Below are 17,549 nucleotides of genomic sequence, written 5' to 3'. Positions count from 1 at the left end.
GCTCACGTTATAAACGCTCCGGCGGCGGGGGGGGGGGGGGGGCTCACGTTATAAACGCTCCGGGGTGGGTGGGGCGCGCGCGCGCCCGGGTGGGGAGGTTATAACGTGAGCGCGCGCAGAGGAGGAATCATACTGTTTCTGTACTGAATACTAAAGATTATAAGAGCAGAGCTCCTCTAGTATATTTGCTGAATACTGCAGAAGAACCTGTGGGCGATGTGGCCAGATGCAGAAGCCCTGGCGGTCCGCGGCCTGCAGAGGGAATCCACCATGTCAGCCACTGCTCATCCCATAAAGACCAGAGAGACGTGAGCTGTGAACTGGGCTCTGGCTTTCCGTGCTCTCAGAAGCAATTCAGGGAGGCGCCCCTCAGGCGCAAAGGTGAGGATGAGGAGTGGGATTCGCCTGGATCGAGCGCCGATCATAAGAGCCGGACTGCACTTGGAATGGTGCCAAAACTTAGCGCCTCTTGCATGCGATCTCAATAGACAATAGGTGCAGGCGTAGGCCATTCGGCCCTTTGAGCCAGCACCGCCTTTCACTATGATCATGGCTGATCATCCACACTCAGCATCCCGTTCCTGCCTTCTTCCCAGGATAGAGACAGGACAGGGGTTCAGTATTGATGTGGATAGAGAACAGAGACAGCTCTATCTAACTCTCTCTTGAAAGCATCCAGAGAATTGGCCTCCACTGCCTTCTGAGGCAGAGAATTCCACAGATTCACAACTCTGGTGATTTTTTTTCCTTCATCTCTGTTCTAAATGGCCTACCCCTTTTTCTTAAACTGGCTTTTACTCCTTCTTTTACCCCTTGATGCCTTTTGTGTCAGGTGTTTAACTTCTCTCCTGTGATGTGCAGATGTGTGCTGCCATTTTGAAACTGTTTTTTAAACTTCCTACTGACAAAAATTTTAGTGCAGCAGCCAAACTCAATTTGCATCATCACTTCTGTAAGAGCAGGACTGCTGTTTCCTGTTTCCAGTCCTGGCTGCATAATGCCTGCGATTGTGTCTCCAGTTTGGTTGCCTGGCAGAAAAGCTTCTGTTATATGATCGATAATGGTTTGCAGCTGCAAACTCCCAGTCAGAATATTTGCTCTAAAATCTTTGACCTTTCATTTGCTGGTTTTGCTTCAGTGGCAACAATGGTCAATTCAATGGTACTTTATGTGCAAAAGCTCAGTGAAATTATTTTATTTGATTGCATACAGTTCAGTAAAGTATTGTCATACCTAAGCACAATCCCCAATTAGCAAAATATACAGAAATAGTCCACTGAGAAGGCAGAAACAGGTGAATTTGTTATGGGGAACAAGGAAATGGCAGACAAGGTACTTTGGATCTGTCTTCACACAGGAAGACACAAACAATCTCCCAGATGTACTAGTGGCCAGAGGACCTAGGGTGACGGAGGAACTGAAGGAAATTCACATTAGGCAGGAAATGGTGTTGGGTAGACTGAAGGCTGATAAATCCCCAGGGCCTAATGGTCTGCATCCCAGGGTACTTAAGGATGTGGCTCTAGAAATTGTGGACGCATTGGTGATCATTTTCCAATGTTCTATAGATTCAGGATCAGTTCCTGTGGATTGGAGGGTAGCTAGCGTTATCCCACTTTTTAAGAAAGGTGGGAGAGAAACCAGGGAATTATAGACCAGTTGGCCTGATATCGGTGGAGGGGAAGATGCTGGTCAATTATAAAAGATGAAATAGTGGCACATTTGGATAGCAGTATCAGGATCGGTCCGAGTCAGCATGGATTTATGAAGGGAAAATCATGCTTGACTAATCTTCTGAAATTTTTTGAGGATGTAACATGGACAATGGCAACCCAGTGGATGTAGTGTACCTGGACTTTCAGAAAGCTTTTGATAAGGTCCCACACAGGAGATCAGTGGGCAAAATTAGAGCACATGCTACTGGGGGTAGAGTGCTGACATGGATAGAAAATTGGTTGGCAGACAGGAAACAAAGAGTAGGGATTAACAGGTCCCTTTCAGAATGGCAGGCAGTGACTGGTGGGGTACCGCAAGGCTCGGTGCTGGGACCGCAGCTATTGACAATATACATGAATAATTTAGATCATGGTCTTCAAACTATGGCCGAGGGCCACATCTGGCCCGCCATGAGATTTTATCTGGCCCGCAGGAAGCACAACGCAGGACGGAGCGTCTGTCCCTCGAGTCAGGGAGCGCCGCGGTCCGGAAATGCTCTTCGTGTTGTTACCGGGTAGGTCCCTCAAATTGTCAGAGCCAAGACATCACAGGGCCACCGTTAAGAAGGGTGCAATGGGGAGGGGGGTTGTTCGGTGGCTACGGCCAGTATGGGTTGGCGGCGCGTTATAAAGTGTGATCGTTCCTCTCTGCCTCTCTCTCTCTCTGCCCTCTCTGTATCTGCCCTCTCTCTATGCCCTCTCTTGCTCTGCCCTCTATCTCTCTATGCCCTCTCTCAGCCCCCCCCCCCTCTCTCTCTCTCTCTCTACATCATTAAATTTATAAAACTGACATTTCTTTATTTTTTCCTATGGCCTGCAAAAATGTGCCAAATATATAATGTGGCCCTCATGCTGAAAAGCCTCTGATTTAGATGAAGGGATCAAAAGTAACATTAGCAAATTTGTAGATGACACAAAGCTGGGTGGCAGTGTAAACTGTGAGGAGGATGCTACGAAGATTCAGGGTGACTTGGACAGGTTGGGTGAGTGGACAGATGCATGGCAGATGCAGTTTAATGTGGATAAATGTGATGTTATCCACTTTGGTGGTAAGAACAGGAAGGCAGATTATTATCTGAATGATGTCAAGTTAGGAAAAGGGGAAGTACAACGAGACCTGGGTCCATCACTCAGTCACTGAAAGTAAGCTTGCAGGTACACCAGGCAGTGAAGCAAGTTTATGGCATGTTGGCCTTCATAACAAGAGGAGTTGAGTATAAGAGCAAAGAGGTCCTTCTAAAGTTGTACAGGGCCCTAGTGAGACCACACCTGGAGTATTGTGTTTAAGAAGGAACTGCAGATGCTGGGAAATCGAAGGAAGACAAAAATGCTGGAGAAACTCAGCGGGTGAGGCAGCATCTATGGAGCGAAGGAAATAGGCAATGATTCGGGTCGAAACCTAGTTTGAAGAATTTTGTCTACCTGGAGTATAGGGAGGTTTCACGGCAGTCGGGTCAGACACATGACCCGTACTGTTGCTACGCTACTCCAAATGGTGTACACGCGATGTACTGCAGGTAGGCACTCACCATTGTTTCCAGCGTAGCCTGTTAAAACCTGCCGAAAATGTCAATTTTTGCGCTGCAAATAATTATGGAAATCGGGATAAGCGTTTAGCCTACTTCAGAATTCCAAAGGTGAGGAGAAATTATGGTAAATAGAAGTGAGAGCTGAAGGGACAACAACAGACAGAGTGCTTAACGAACATTGGCCGTTTGCTCACTGCATTTCATCAACTAAGGCATTATTTGTGTTTTTTCTTGATTTCTTTGGCATCTAAAAAGTTTCAGAAGTGATAAATCTGGCTGTAAATTTTTTAAATCGCCCATGGTTCTCAAGTGGGTTTTTACATACAAAATGAAAACGCATCTGAAGAAAATGTTACAGCCAGATTGATCACTTCTGGGACTTTTTAGATACCAAAGGAATCAAGAAAAAACACAAATAATGCCTTACTGTTGATGAAATGCAGTGAGCACAATAACTCACAATATTTTCAATTACGATATCTGCACGGCCAATGTTTACCAAGCACTTTAGCTGCTGTTGTCCCTTCAGCTCTCACTTCTCTTTATCATTTCGCTTCACTTTTGGAATTCTAAAGTTGGGTACATGTCTCTCACACTTACCCCGAAATCCACAATTTTTTTCAGCTTAAAAATTCAATATTTTGGTGGCTTTTAACAGGTAGGAAAGTACGCGTTTCTTGCATTAATAACATATACCAGAAGTGACAGATGTCCTCCAGATGGATTGAACGGCTCCGTGCGTCAAGCCCTATGACCCAGTGACCTTACGTGCAACTCCCCTATTGTAAACATAGAAATTAGGTGCAGGAGTAGGCCATTCGGCCCTTCGAGCCTGCACCGCCATTCAATATGATCATGGCTGATCATCCAACTCAGTATCCCGTACCTGCCTTCTCTCCATACCCTCTGATCCCCTTAGCCACATCTAACTCCCTCTTAAATATAGCCAATGAACTGGCCTCGACTACCCTCTGTGGCAGAGAGTTCCAGAGATTCACCACTCTCTGTGTGAAACTTCTAACCGAGTGTCTATAACAAGTGAGTAGTCTGCTGCAGGTTTAAGAACCACTCTTCAGTCTCTGAAACATGGATAACTCATTTGTGGACTCAAAATCAAATCATTTTACCCTTGCAGGTGACGGTAGAAACATAGATCCGGGATGTTTGTAAGATCTTGATGAAATGAGGAGGCTCTTATAACCATAGAGAATCGTTAGGTTATAAAAAAGTACAAAAGAATGAAAGTTACAATAAAGCACTACGTACACTTCACCTGCATCGTTTTGCGCAGTTCTAGGGCATCTTGCAATAAACAAAGAATGAGAATTGTTGAAGACAGGTTGATACTGGGGATATGGGACTTCCAATATGAGAAGGGGGAATGTTCTCTTTAGATAAGTATGCGTTAAGGGTAGAATTTATAGAGGTGTTCCAAATCTAAATTTCTATACCGATTCTCATTTGAATATAATATTTTGGGGAATTAGGTCATATGTATGGTTGTCTATGAGTCAAGTGTTTTTAACCCGGGAAGTGCCTGTATAACATTTTCAATTGAAATATTCCCAATGTTGGGTGAGTCCATAACCAGGAGCCACAGTCTTAGAATAAATTTAAGACTGAGGTGAGAAAAAAGTTTTTCACCCAGTTGTGAATTTGTGGAATTCCCTGCCATGGAGGGCAGTGGAGGCCAAATCACTGGTTGGATTTAAGAGCGAGTTAGATAGAGCTGTAGGGGCTAGTGGAATCAAGGGATATGGGGAGAAGGCAGGCATGGGCTATTGATTGGGGAAGATCAGCCATGATCACAACGAATGGCAGTGCTAGCTCAAAGGGCCGAATGGCCTCCTCCTGCACCTATTTTCTATGTTTCTAATTGCCAATCAAAGGAATTAGCTATTTTTAGGTTGCAAAAAGAAATTTTCATTGGACTAGTATGCCTTTTTTAAATTTGTCAATTACAACATTTATCAATGTTTTGAATCAATTAACAGGGTGCAAACCATCGCTTTTCAATTTAATTCTTTATTCTTGGAACCTAGGAAAGATGAAAAAATGGACAAATGATAGTTTGTAGCTGTATGATTCGACAAATAAAGTTTACAGGTTAAATTTCACTTTTATCCTTTGAAAAGCTGACAGGAAGAAAGCGATTTCAGAGAATTTACTGTTTAAAACTGTTTCAAATCACAAGGGTCTGAGAATAAGGTGCAGTTTAGATCAAGGTTCTTGCTCATCCAGTGCAGTACTGGAGTAAATTTGAATTACCCTAAGATAAGTGAACATACACCCAATGAAAGATATCTATCTATATTACTAAAAATCTGATCTTAACCACTTCCTGGTGTTCTGTATATTGATTTTTGAAAAAACGCTGACACTTACGGCTGTGATTTTTGGCCATCTTACTCAGTCCCCCTCTGCTCATCAGGTGCAGAGGATTCTTCCTTTCAATTAAAAATAAAAGTGTTATTAGTGTTTAAAAAATGTTGAGAATCTCTCTCCTATCAATCACGCCATGAAGGCCACGACCCTTATGGAGGGAGGGGGAGGGATTATAAAACCCGGAAATGTGGGTGTGGCTCAGTCTCTGCAAGATGGGGGAGGGAGAAGCTGTGAGCTGTGAATCAACTGAACACACTGAATGTCTACTGAAATGTGAGTGTGGTGTTTTGTGTGGTTTTATGGTGGTTTCACCCTGCTTGAAATGGTATGAAACTGCATTTGAATGTGGTGGCCTTGCACCCTGCATGAAATGGTATGAAACTGCACTTGAATTTGGTGGCCTTGCACCCTGCTTGAAGTGGCATGAAACTGCACTTGAATTTGGTGGCCTTGCACCCTGCTTGAAGTGGCATGAAACTGCACTTGAATTTTGCGGCCTTGCACCCTGCTTGAAGTGACATGAAACTGCACTTGAGTTTGGCGGCCTGGCACCCTGCTTGAAGTGGTATGAAACTGTACTTGAATTTGGTGGCCTTGCACCCTGCTTCAAATGGAATTTCAAGGAATAGCCATGATTCAACTGCCAGCCCACCAGCCGTGAGTGAGCTGCCAGCACATCAGGCTTGAGTGACTGAGCTGCCACCCCAAGAATTAAATTGGCCCACAATGTCCATACTAGCCCTCTGGAAACCAGTCCCTTCAGCCCACAACACCCATACTAGTGCTCCAGAAAGCCCCCCCCCCCCCCCCCCTCCCCCCACTGGCCACCAATATAGGAACCGGCCGAGAGGTGGAATATTGCGTTGGGGGACCAGCCCTCCCGTGTGAACATGGGACCCAACGGGGCCCACTTAGTCTAGTAAATTTCTATTTGCAAGTGAAAATTGAACTCCTTTCAACTTGTGTATGACCTATTTTTAATTTATTTTGTAATATTTTTAATGAATAGAAAAATTGAAGTCTGTGTGAATTATGCAGCAGAGTCTGGTCTCCAGTTTTGTTTTGTTTAGTTTACAGTAGTTTATTGTCACGTGCACCAAGATACAGTAAAAAGCTTTTGTTGCGTGCTAACCAGTCAGCGGAATGACAATACATGATTACAATTGAGCCATCTACAGTGTACAGATACATGATAAAAGGGAAGTACGCGAATAACGTGAGTGCAATATAAAGTCCGATTAAAGATAGTCCAAGGGTCTGCAATGAGGTACCTCAGGACTACTCTCTAGTTGTTGGTAGGATGGTTCAGTCACCTGATAACTGCTGGGAGGAAACTGTCCCTGAAGTTTCTTTCACTTGCACTGCTTGCTTCTGGATGAAAACCTTGCACCAGCAGATCTGTATGAAAGGCAGTGTATAATGGCCATGTTTAAATAAATTATACTGGGGCAAATTCCACTCTTCAATATATGCCATGAATAATCGTCTGAGGCTATGAACTATCAGTTTGGGATTGTGGTCAAAGAGGAGGATAAAATTGATGGCATTTATAGTATCTGGTTTTGCTCTGAAGAAAAATGTGTACATGCTGGGGAATGTCAATAAATTATTCATATTAATTCAATAAAATGTCTTGGAAATAAAGAATGTTTCTGCATCCATTCACAAATATTACAATAGTTCTTTAATTATTCTTTCCCAAGGGTCTTAAAAATATTTGGTCACTTGGTGGCAGTGTTATACCAATTTCACCAAGATCCTTCCAAAACATCAATTTTAGGATTTGAGACAAAAACTACACTAGAAGTACACAACTAGGTTAAAAAAAAAAATCAAGCTTTGTGCTTGGTATATGCTGATACTAGATATGGTACTAAAAAGATGCACTGGCACTCTGACATCCAACAGCTGTAAAAGGGCCTGCACGCCATCGCTTACTACAAGGTAATATCAAGTGGCAGCTCAAGCGGCATTGAGGCATCACTCTCGGACGAGCCCAATGTGTCCCATGACATCCATTATAGGGAGAACACTGATGTGCCTTCTCGGGCTCCCGTAGCCCCTGATGATATTGCGATATCAGTCACTGAGGCTGATGTCAGAAGATCTTTCAGCGGGTTGAACCCTCGGAAAGCATCTGGACCTAATGGTGTAACTAGTCATATTATCAATTGAACTGAACGAGTTCTACGCACGGTTTGAGGTAAAAAACAGCACCCAGACACGTGCACTACTGCCATCTCCCAGTGACCAGTCGCTCAGGCTGTCCGCAACCAGCGTTAAAAAGGCCTGGATGCGTTTTAAGAGACTGCGCCGAGCAACTGAAAGATGTCTTCACAGACATTTTTAACATCTCACTTTCGACCAGTGGCTCTAACACCCATAGTAATTAAGTGTTTTGAGCGACTGGTTATGCAGCATATCAAAACAGTCTACCTGCTGACCTAGACCCACTGCAGTTCACCTACAGAGCCAACCAACCCACAGAGGACGTAGTCTCAACAACACTGAACCTTGTACTGTCACACCTTGATCGGAAAAATACTTATGCCAGGATCCTCTTCATAGACTTCAGCTCTGCTTTTAACACAATCATTCCGCAGCAGCTGGTGGAGAAGTTGGAGCTATAGGGGGGGTTGATGCTGGCACGTGTAACTGGGTCCTGAACTTTCTATCGCAACGGCAGCAGACAGTCAGGGTGGGCAGTAGGACATCAAAAACCATAGCTGTGTGCACTGGCTCGCCCCAAGGCTGTGTCCTAAGCCCCCTGCTGTTTAGTCTGCTTACACACGACTGTACTGCTAGACTCAACAACAACTTCATCAACAAGTTCGCTGATGACACAACAGTGGTGGGTCTCATCAGTGACAACGATGAGTCGGCGTACAGGATGGAGGTGGAGCTGCTCACAGGATGGTGCAAATCCCACAACCTCATTCTCAACGTGGGAAAAACTAAGGAGATGGTGGTTGACTTCAGGAGGGGGGGGAAAACAACACCATACACCTCTGCACATCGATGGAGTTGATGTGGAAAGGGTCAGCAGCGTGAAGTTCCTAGGACTCCACCTGTCAGATGACCTGACGTCCACGACCAACACCACAGCACTGGTCAAGAGAGCCCAGCAGCGACTACACCCTCTCTGAAGACTACGGAAAGCAGGTCTCCCCACTACACACCTACGAACTTTTTATAGGGGACAATCGAGAGCACATTAACCTACGGCATCACTTCCTGGTTCGGGAGCTGCAAGGCGTACGAACGGCACCAACTAGACAGGATTGTGAAGACCGCCAGCAGGATTATTGGTGCTCCACTCCCTCTCCAGCTGGACATATACAGGAAGAGATGTATCAGCAGAGCCATCTCCATCATCAAAGACCCCTACCACCCATCGCATCACATATTCTCTGGGAAGAGGTACAGGAGCATTAGCTGCAAAACCAGCAGGATGCTCCTCAGCTTCTTCCCGCAGGCTATAATACTGATAAATGGACTTTGCCCCCCTGCCAAAGTATCGCGCACCAACCACCAACCTGGACACACTGCAGCAGAGCCACTGTCGTGCCGCTGCCGATCGGAACGCCTGTTGATGTTTAGTAGAGAGTAGAGTGTTTAATTTGTTCATGATGATATATGTATTTTTATTTCTATTTATTTTTTACTGCACACTGAATGGACACTGGTTGAGCAACGTTTATTTGTTTCCTCTGGGTACGTGATCCTCGCCAGGAAGTGACTGGGAAACGGTTTCCCCCTTACCTTACCACCCTCCCCCACATAGAAATACTAACAAAATCCTCCAAAAAATACTTTTAACAAACTAAAAATTTTAAAAAGATAGAAAAACAGACAGACAGTAGGCAGAAGCTGTCACCATGCGGCGCCTCTAATGGCCGAAAATCTCTCTGAATATCTATGCATATCTCTGAAGATCTGCCTGTACCCAGCATTTGATACATTCATAAAGAAAGCCTATCAATAACTCTACTTCCTTGGAAGATTGAGGAGATTCACTATTTCAACAATACTCTCTTGAACTTCTGATAGAGAGCATATTGATTGGTAGCATCAAGTGCTGGTTCAGCAACTTGAACAACCAGCATTAAAGAAAACTACAAAAAGTGGTGAACGTTTTGTGATTGCCCAGTCCATCATGGGTAGTAACCACCCACTATTGAAGAGATCTATTGGAGGTGTTGCCTCAAAAAGGCAACCAGCATCATCAAGGACCATATCATCCTGGACGTACTCTTATTTCACTCCTGCCATTGGGAAGAGGATATAGTCAATCAATCGATCAATCAATCAATCAGTTTTATTCGTCACATTGCACATAAAGTGCAAGTGAAATGAATTTGTCAGCAGCGGTAAAATGATAAAGAACACACAAACACAATAAAAATTTAACACAAACGTCCACCACAGCATTCATCACTGTGGTGGAAGGCACAGAAATTGGCCAGTCCTCCCCCATTTTCCCCCGTGGTCGGTACCTCAACCCTCCGCAGCCGTCGCTGCGGGCGTCCAGATAATAAAGGACAAGGTAAAAGTCAAGGTAAGTCCAGGATCGGCTCTTCCCCACCGGAGACCGCGGCTTCAGGCTGGTGTAGGCCGCAGGCCGGCGGTCGAATATTTAAAATTTGCGCCGCAGCCAGATGCACCGCAGACTGCAGGGCCGGCGGTCGAAGCTCCCCTCCAGAGGTGATGGTAAGTTCACGCCGGGCCCGCGGTAGAAGTTGGCCGCGGGCCGGCATTCGGAGCTTCTTCTTCCCCCCGGGTCCCCCACGAGGGATCCCGGGCTGCAGACGCCGTGCCAGCTGGAGCTCTGCAGACCGCGGCTTGCCGTGGGCCAGCGAAACGGAGTGCTCCCCACCAGCGAGGGCTCGCCCGCTCCACGCCGAGTCCGCAATGCGCCCGCCGCTGAAGCCCCAGGCGCATCTCCGGGAAAGGCCGCGCTGATCCTTGTTGTTAGGCCAAGGGGGAGGCGACCTGGAAAAAGAATGCCAAATCACAAATGAAACCAGTCTGAACACATTACATTCTTATGAAGATGATTCAAGACATGTGAAAACTTATCACAATGAAAACATATATATTGCAGCCATTGTCATGGTGTAATGATAATTACTTTAGTACAGTTTCATTTATTATTATGTGTACCTTGGTACAGTGAAAAGCTTTTTGTTGTGTGCTATCCAGTCTGCAAAATGACTAGACATGATTACAATTATGCAGTCCACAGTGTACAGATACTCGAGAAAGGGTATAACGTTTAGTGCAAGAGAGTGCAAGTCCAGTAAAGTCCAATTAAAGAGTAAAGAAGTTGGGAGGTCATGCTGCAGTGAGAGAATAGACAATAGGTGCAGGAGTAGGCCACTCGGCCCTTCAAGCCAGCACCGCCATTCAATGTGATCATGGCTGATCATCCACAATCAGTACTGCCTTCTCTCCATATCCCTTAACTCAGCTATCCCTTAGAGCTATATCTAACTCTTTCTTGAAAGCATCCAGAGAACCAGCCTCCACCACCCTCTGAGGTAGAGAATTCCATACACTCACAACTCTGTGTGAAAAAGCTTTTCCTCATCTCCGTTCAAAATGACTTGCCACTTATTCTTAAATTATTGTCCCTGGTTCTGGACTCCCCCCACATTGGGAACATGTTTCCTGCCTCTAGCGTGTCCAAACCCTTAATAATCTTGTATGTTTCAATAAGATCCCCTATCCTTATAAATTCCAGAGGATACAAGCCCAGCCGCTCCAATCTACCAACTTATGATAGTCCCGCCATCCCTGGAATTAACCTTGTGAACCTACGCTGCACTCCCTCAATAGCAAGAATGTCCTTCCTCAAGTTTGGAGGCCAAAACTGCACACAATACTCCAGGTGTGGTCTCACTAGGGCCCTGTAAAACTGCAGGAGGATCTCTTTGCTCCTATACTCAACTCTTCTTGTTATGATGGCCAGCATGCCATTCGCATTCTTCACTGCCTGCTGTACCTGCATGCTTACTTTCAGTGACTGATGAACAAGGACCCCCAGATCCCGTGGTACTTCCCCTTTTCCCAATTTGACACCATTTAGATAATAATCTGCCTTTGTGTTTTTGCCACCAAAGTGGATAACCTCACATTTATCCACATTAAACTGCATCTGCCACGCATCTGCCCACTCACCCACCCTGTCTAAGTCGCCTGCATCCTCATAGCATCCTCCTCACAGTTCAAACTACCACACAGCTTTGTGTCATCTGCAAATTTGCTAATGTTACTTTGATGTTGGTAATATTCGTTTAGAGTATTGTGTTCAGTTTTGGTCACCATGTTATAGGAAATAAATTGCCAAGCTGGGAAGGGTAGAGAGAAGATTTACAAGGATCTTGCCAGGACTCAATGGGCCTGAGCCATAGGGAGGGGTTGAGCAGGCTAGCATTTTATTCCTTTGACCACAGGAGGATAAAGGGTGATATTATATAGGGGTACAATATCATGTGAGGAATAGATCAGGTAAACGTACAAAGTCTTTTGCCCAAACTAGGGAATCGAGGACCAGCGGACATAGGTTTAAGGTGAGGGGGTGAAAGATTTAGTTGGAACCCAAGGGGTAACTTTTTTTACACTAAAGGTGGTGGGTGTATGGAACGAGCTGTCGGAGGAGGTAGTTAAGGCGGGTACTACCACAACATTTAAGAAGCGTTTGGATAGGTACATAGATAGAATAGGTTTAGAGGGATATAGGCCAAATGCAGGCAGGTGGGACTAGACTTTAGAATGAGTGGGGTATAATTAGTGGGTCAAAGGTATATTGTTGAATTGTTATTACGTGACCTCTGATGGGCCAGTATATGGATAATCCGGCAAGGCTCTGGAACCAAGCTATGCCGTGAAAGCGGTGGTGGACTTGTACTGGCCATCAATTTCATCCTCCTCTTTGGCCATATCCCAAAATGATAGGGGCTTTGAGTACAAAAATCAGTCAAGCATCAAGACTAAAAAGTGAAGAGAATGTTATTATCATATGTACCAAAACGGACTAATGAAATTCTTACTTGCAGCAATATGACCAAAGGTTTATAAACACAGTATAGTAAACCCGCATTATAACCGACCACAGGGGAAGGGGAAAGGTGTCCATTACTTGTAATTGGACATTGTAACTGAGTAAGATATTATCATCGAATGTAGTTGAAACAAAGAACTGCAAATGAAGTTTAATACACAAAAGAACACGAAGTGCTGGAGTAACTCAGTTGGTCAGGCAGCATCATTAGAAAACATAGACAGGTGATGTCAGGAACCTTCTTCAGACTGATTCAGTCTTACTCCAGCAGTTTATGTGATTTCACCTTCAAACTAGGCGACAATGCCACTGGTCAGCACCAGCGAGCCCTTCTTCACCAGTTGCTGCATCGTGCAGTGACATGGCTGCTGTTGTGGCTCACGTTGTAGCCTGTGGGGTTAGTGTTTTCTTCTGGCCCCTGCCAACTACAAAATACACTCAGTCACCATGGGGATCCCTCCCCTCTCACCCGCTGCCGCTTCAAAGGTAGAGGATGTCGGCAACTCCATGGGACAAGGAAGTGGAATAAGGGCTCGCTGGTGCACCTTGCAAGTCAAGGGGTGGTGCGGGCAGCCTGCGCTCTAAGCTGTGGTGAGTGGGTCGGCAGGTCCATGTGCTACAACCGCAACACATTATAAAGGGGTACGGTAAACACTAAAGATAATAAACAATACCAGAAAAATTTAAGAAATAAAAAAAACAATATGGTGCAAAACAGAACAAGCCCTAAGATCCTAGTGCAACCGAGGCAGTTCGTACTTTGGAGTTTAGTTGACATTCGTTGTGTTCAATAATCAGGAAGTTATGTTGCAGTTTTATACAAATTTGGTTCCGCCACATATGGAATATTGTGTGCAATTCTTCATCCCATTACTGTGATGAATGTGAAGGCGTGAGAGGATGCAGAAGAGGTTTACCAGAGCCCTGAGCAAAACACAGTGCTGGAGTAACTTGGTGGGTAACTGAAGCATCAGGAATGGATAAGCAATGCTTCCTCAATTTACCGTCCAAAGATGCTTGGTTCAACCTACCGAACATTGAATTTTGTTTGATTATCACAGGTATGATGAGGCTTGGGATGTTCTACTTCATACATGACGCTTCATAAATGTAGGAGGACATTATTCAACATTTACTTCTCATGAAAGGCTCACATCTTTATTACTTTAAGATTATTGTCTGAGCATGAACTCCTAGAAGTCACATTGGAACGATAGTTTTTATTCTTAATTCTGGTTAATAGGTGGCCACGGTGGGTGCCGGAGTTCGGACAGGCCATGGGGCTGCCAGAGGTGGGACGGGCGAGCGGTGGGTGCTGGAGGTCGGAAGAGGACACGCCGCCGAGAGAACAAAGGGGGACCCGGCATGGGACGGTGGCCGAGAACAAAGAAGGACCATTGAAGACTTTGTGACTTTGTCGACACCCTCTTTACATACTTTGTGTATGGAATGCAAAACAAAGAATTTCACTGTGACATATCACATGTGATATTAAACTATCAATCTATTAAACAATCACTCTTGCAATGGATAGAAGTATCAAATATGTAATAATACATTGGTGACACTTCAGACTGGGATCATCTATGGAAAGGATGAGATGATAAGAACTTTTCCATATCAAAGATGTTTTACAGTAAAGCTTTACCAGAACCTCCCAGATTGTCACTATTCCACACATATTTCCCTTTGAAGATCTAAAACATCATTGGAGAGAGCAATTCATTGGATAACAAATGGGAAATAATGCAGCTTCCAAACATCTGACATATAAACAGAAAAGGCTGAAAATATTCACTACGACAGGCAGCATCTGCAGAGAGAAACAACATTATGACTTTGCCAAGAGAATTTCAATCATGGACAGAAGCATGAATGTACAACAGTAAGATTAACAGAGCAGCAGTATGTCTTTGTGGCGATGGAGGTGTGGGTTTGTTTAAATTCTTGAGAATTTGATTCAGTACTCATAACTTACACATTTGAATTAGTTATGGGTGAATTCAAAACACCAGCAACTCTGCCTATAAATTATCCAAGAACTACTGTAGTAAATGTCCGCACAGTCAAGACTCTTGTCACAGTGAGATGTTGACCCTCGACACATGGAGGCACTGGATTTAATTCTGCTGAAGGCACTCTTGTTGAGCGGCAAACTGCACAAGCTCAACCATCATCAGCTGGACGGCCTCTGGCTCATAATGCAGCATCAGAAAACAAAAACCCGTGGATACACTTGAAAAGACAATAATTTCAAAGAAGTTCCACATGTACGTTCAAACATAGTGCTTCCCTTGTATTGTCATTCAGAGTATAATATTGTGCTGCAGGAGCAAACTGCGATTAGTAGATGTGTATTTAATGCCATATATGTTCTTGCTGTGAGTCAAGGCATGATTCTGCAAATACTGAAGTGGGTTTTGTCCTGACTGCTCTCTGGCAGATCTGTACTCATCTGGTGAAATGGGAGAGAGAAAATGTGGACGGTGTTTGTAGCACACTTTGAAAAAATTGCACCTGCATCTGCTCTTAGTTTAGAGATACAGCATTGAAACAGGCCCTTTAGACTACCGAGTCCATGCTGACCTTGAATCACTCTTCTCACTAATGCTGTTATCCCACTTTCTCATCCACTCTCTGGGGTCAAGGAAAGAGCATTCACGTCACGGCCCTGTTTCCACCAATCTTTCCACCAAAGATCTTAGAGCAGAGATCTTTGCTTTCCACCACCACGCACAAGAAACGACAAGACAGATACCATTGTATGCAGATGCATACGTTGTACGCAGCTCTGGCTTAACAACTTCTAATATGTAAGTTATTGGGGCAAATCCTCCAAAATTATGGAAGAACTCGGATAAGGACATGGATATTTTAATGGCTGCAACGAAAAAAACCCCAATCCACAAACCTGTCTGCCCTGTGGACTTGGGCATCACACAAATATGCGAATGATGTGGACAGGAAAGGCTGAGACGGAGATAACGAGATTATCTTGGATACACAAAGGAAGGAACCAAGCCTCAGCAGACGGTGGTAAACAGGCCAGCCCAAGCTCAATCACCATCTTGGATGACCCATCCATCAAGACAATAGGAGCCCATCCAGGCGATGGGATAACGATCAGGCTGAGGGATCATGACATCAGCAAACCCCTTATCATCGGAAGCCTATTGTTCATGCCAGATCGAAACTGGGAATCATCAAAAGAACCCTTTTATCCAGAGGACCACCTGGGGGTTTCAAAGGAAGCTCAGGTATAAAACAGGAGTCAAGCCAGAACTCTTTCTCTTTTTCTGCTCTGCTGGACGGCTCGTGAGACCAACTGTAAGTACCCTAGTGACCTGGTGAAATTCCCGAAATAGGCTAGAGGTTGAGAAGAAGGGGAAAGGGGGTACTTGCAAGTAAAATTGTGTAAAGTAAGTTTTACGACATGCCCGATAGTTTTCCGTCCATAGTCTTAGTTTAAAGCATAAGTTTAGCCACGTATTATGTAGTGTTGGTGAGATTCAATTTCTCATTGTTTAATAAAGCCTGTAAATTTTAGACTTGCTTTGAGTCCATCTTGGTTTCTGTTTTCCCTCATCAGCACACTCTGGTCAATTCAACCTTTTATCATATCCCACCATAATTCCGAGGTCTAGAACCCAGGGGAATCCCTTTTGTTGTATTCTCTCTCTTGGAAACCGCTCGAGTGGAGTGGTGGCTGTTTGACCCTCCGACAAGGGAGAGAATAACTCGGGCAGTTGGGCCCGAAATGAAATAAAGGGAAACGCAAAACCCCTACAAATATTGTGTGTGGACTCGATAAGAATAATATCCACTCTCTATACTCTAGGGACAATTTATTAACCTACAAACCTGTGCACATGGGAGGAAACCAAAGCAGCTGGAGGAAACTCACCTCGTCACAGGGAAAACATACAAACTCCACACAGACAGCACCCTGAGGTCAAATTGGGGTCTCTGGCACTGTGAGTCAGCGGCTCCACCAGCTAAGCTACTGTGCTGCTTAAATTCAGTGTCTCCCGTTCACACCTAATCCATTCCAAGTTAAAACATGCTCCCAAACATCCTGTCCCTGTGCACACTACACACAGCAGTCCTTTAGCACCATCGAGAAACCTAAAAATGGCTCTCTCTTAACCTTCTTGGGGACATTTATTGAAGAGCTCTTGGCAAAGGGCACTTCCAATACGTTTTTACACAAAGCTTCATAATAATTATAGTTGACTGTTTCAAAGATGCCAATAACTTTTGTTGGGTGCTTTGAATTCACCCATAACTAACTCAAATGCTCAGGTTATGAGAGCAGAATCAGAATTTGCATGAGTTTAATCAAACCCATGCCTTCACTACCACAATGACATACTGCTTGCTGCTCTGTTAAGCTCTCTATGTACGCCCCACTCCTTCCTCAAAAGAGTCGATGACTGAAACATTAACATGGTTTCAGTCTCCACAGGTACTTGCTGACCTGCCAAGTATTCATGTTTTATGTCAGTTTTTAGTTTAGTTTGGGGATACAGCACGGAAACAGGCACTTCAGCCACCAGCGATCCCCACACATTAACATTATCCTACACACACACACACACACTAGGGACAATGTTTTATTTTAAACATTTACACCAAACCAATTAACCTACAAACTGTACGTCTTTAGAGTGTGGGAGGAAACCGAAGATCTCGGAGGAAACCCACACGGTTATGGGGAGAACGTACAAACTCCGCACAGACAGCACTCATCGTCAGGATTGAACCCGGGTCCCTGGCGCTGTAATCACTGTAGGGCAGCAACTCTACCGCCCACTACATATGCAGTTTAGTTATGTTTTGTTTTTCAAAGCTATGTAA

The 17,549-nt window shown here is 44.6% G+C and overlaps 1 long non-coding RNA gene across 1 annotated transcript; it reads left to right on the top strand.

Annotated features, from left to right (window-relative positions):
- Positions 1–98: 98 nt before the first annotated feature.
- LOC129702617 (uncharacterized) lies at positions 99–16,244 on the top strand. The gene is made up of 2 exons (XR_008724409.1): positions 99–381; positions 13,936–16,244. It is a non-coding gene; the product is annotated as an uncharacterized LOC129702617 (long non-coding RNA).
- The last annotated feature ends 1,305 nt before the right edge of the window (positions 16,245–17,549 follow it).

Source organism: Leucoraja erinacea, chromosome 13 (assembly GCF_028641065.1).
Source record: "Leucoraja erinacea ecotype New England chromosome 13, Leri_hhj_1, whole genome shotgun sequence".
Taxonomy (NCBI): Eukaryota; Metazoa; Chordata; class Chondrichthyes; order Rajiformes; family Rajidae; genus Leucoraja; species Leucoraja erinaceus.
The sequence above is the reverse complement of the archived record's forward strand: the minus strand, read 5'-3'. Positions and strand labels throughout refer to the sequence as shown.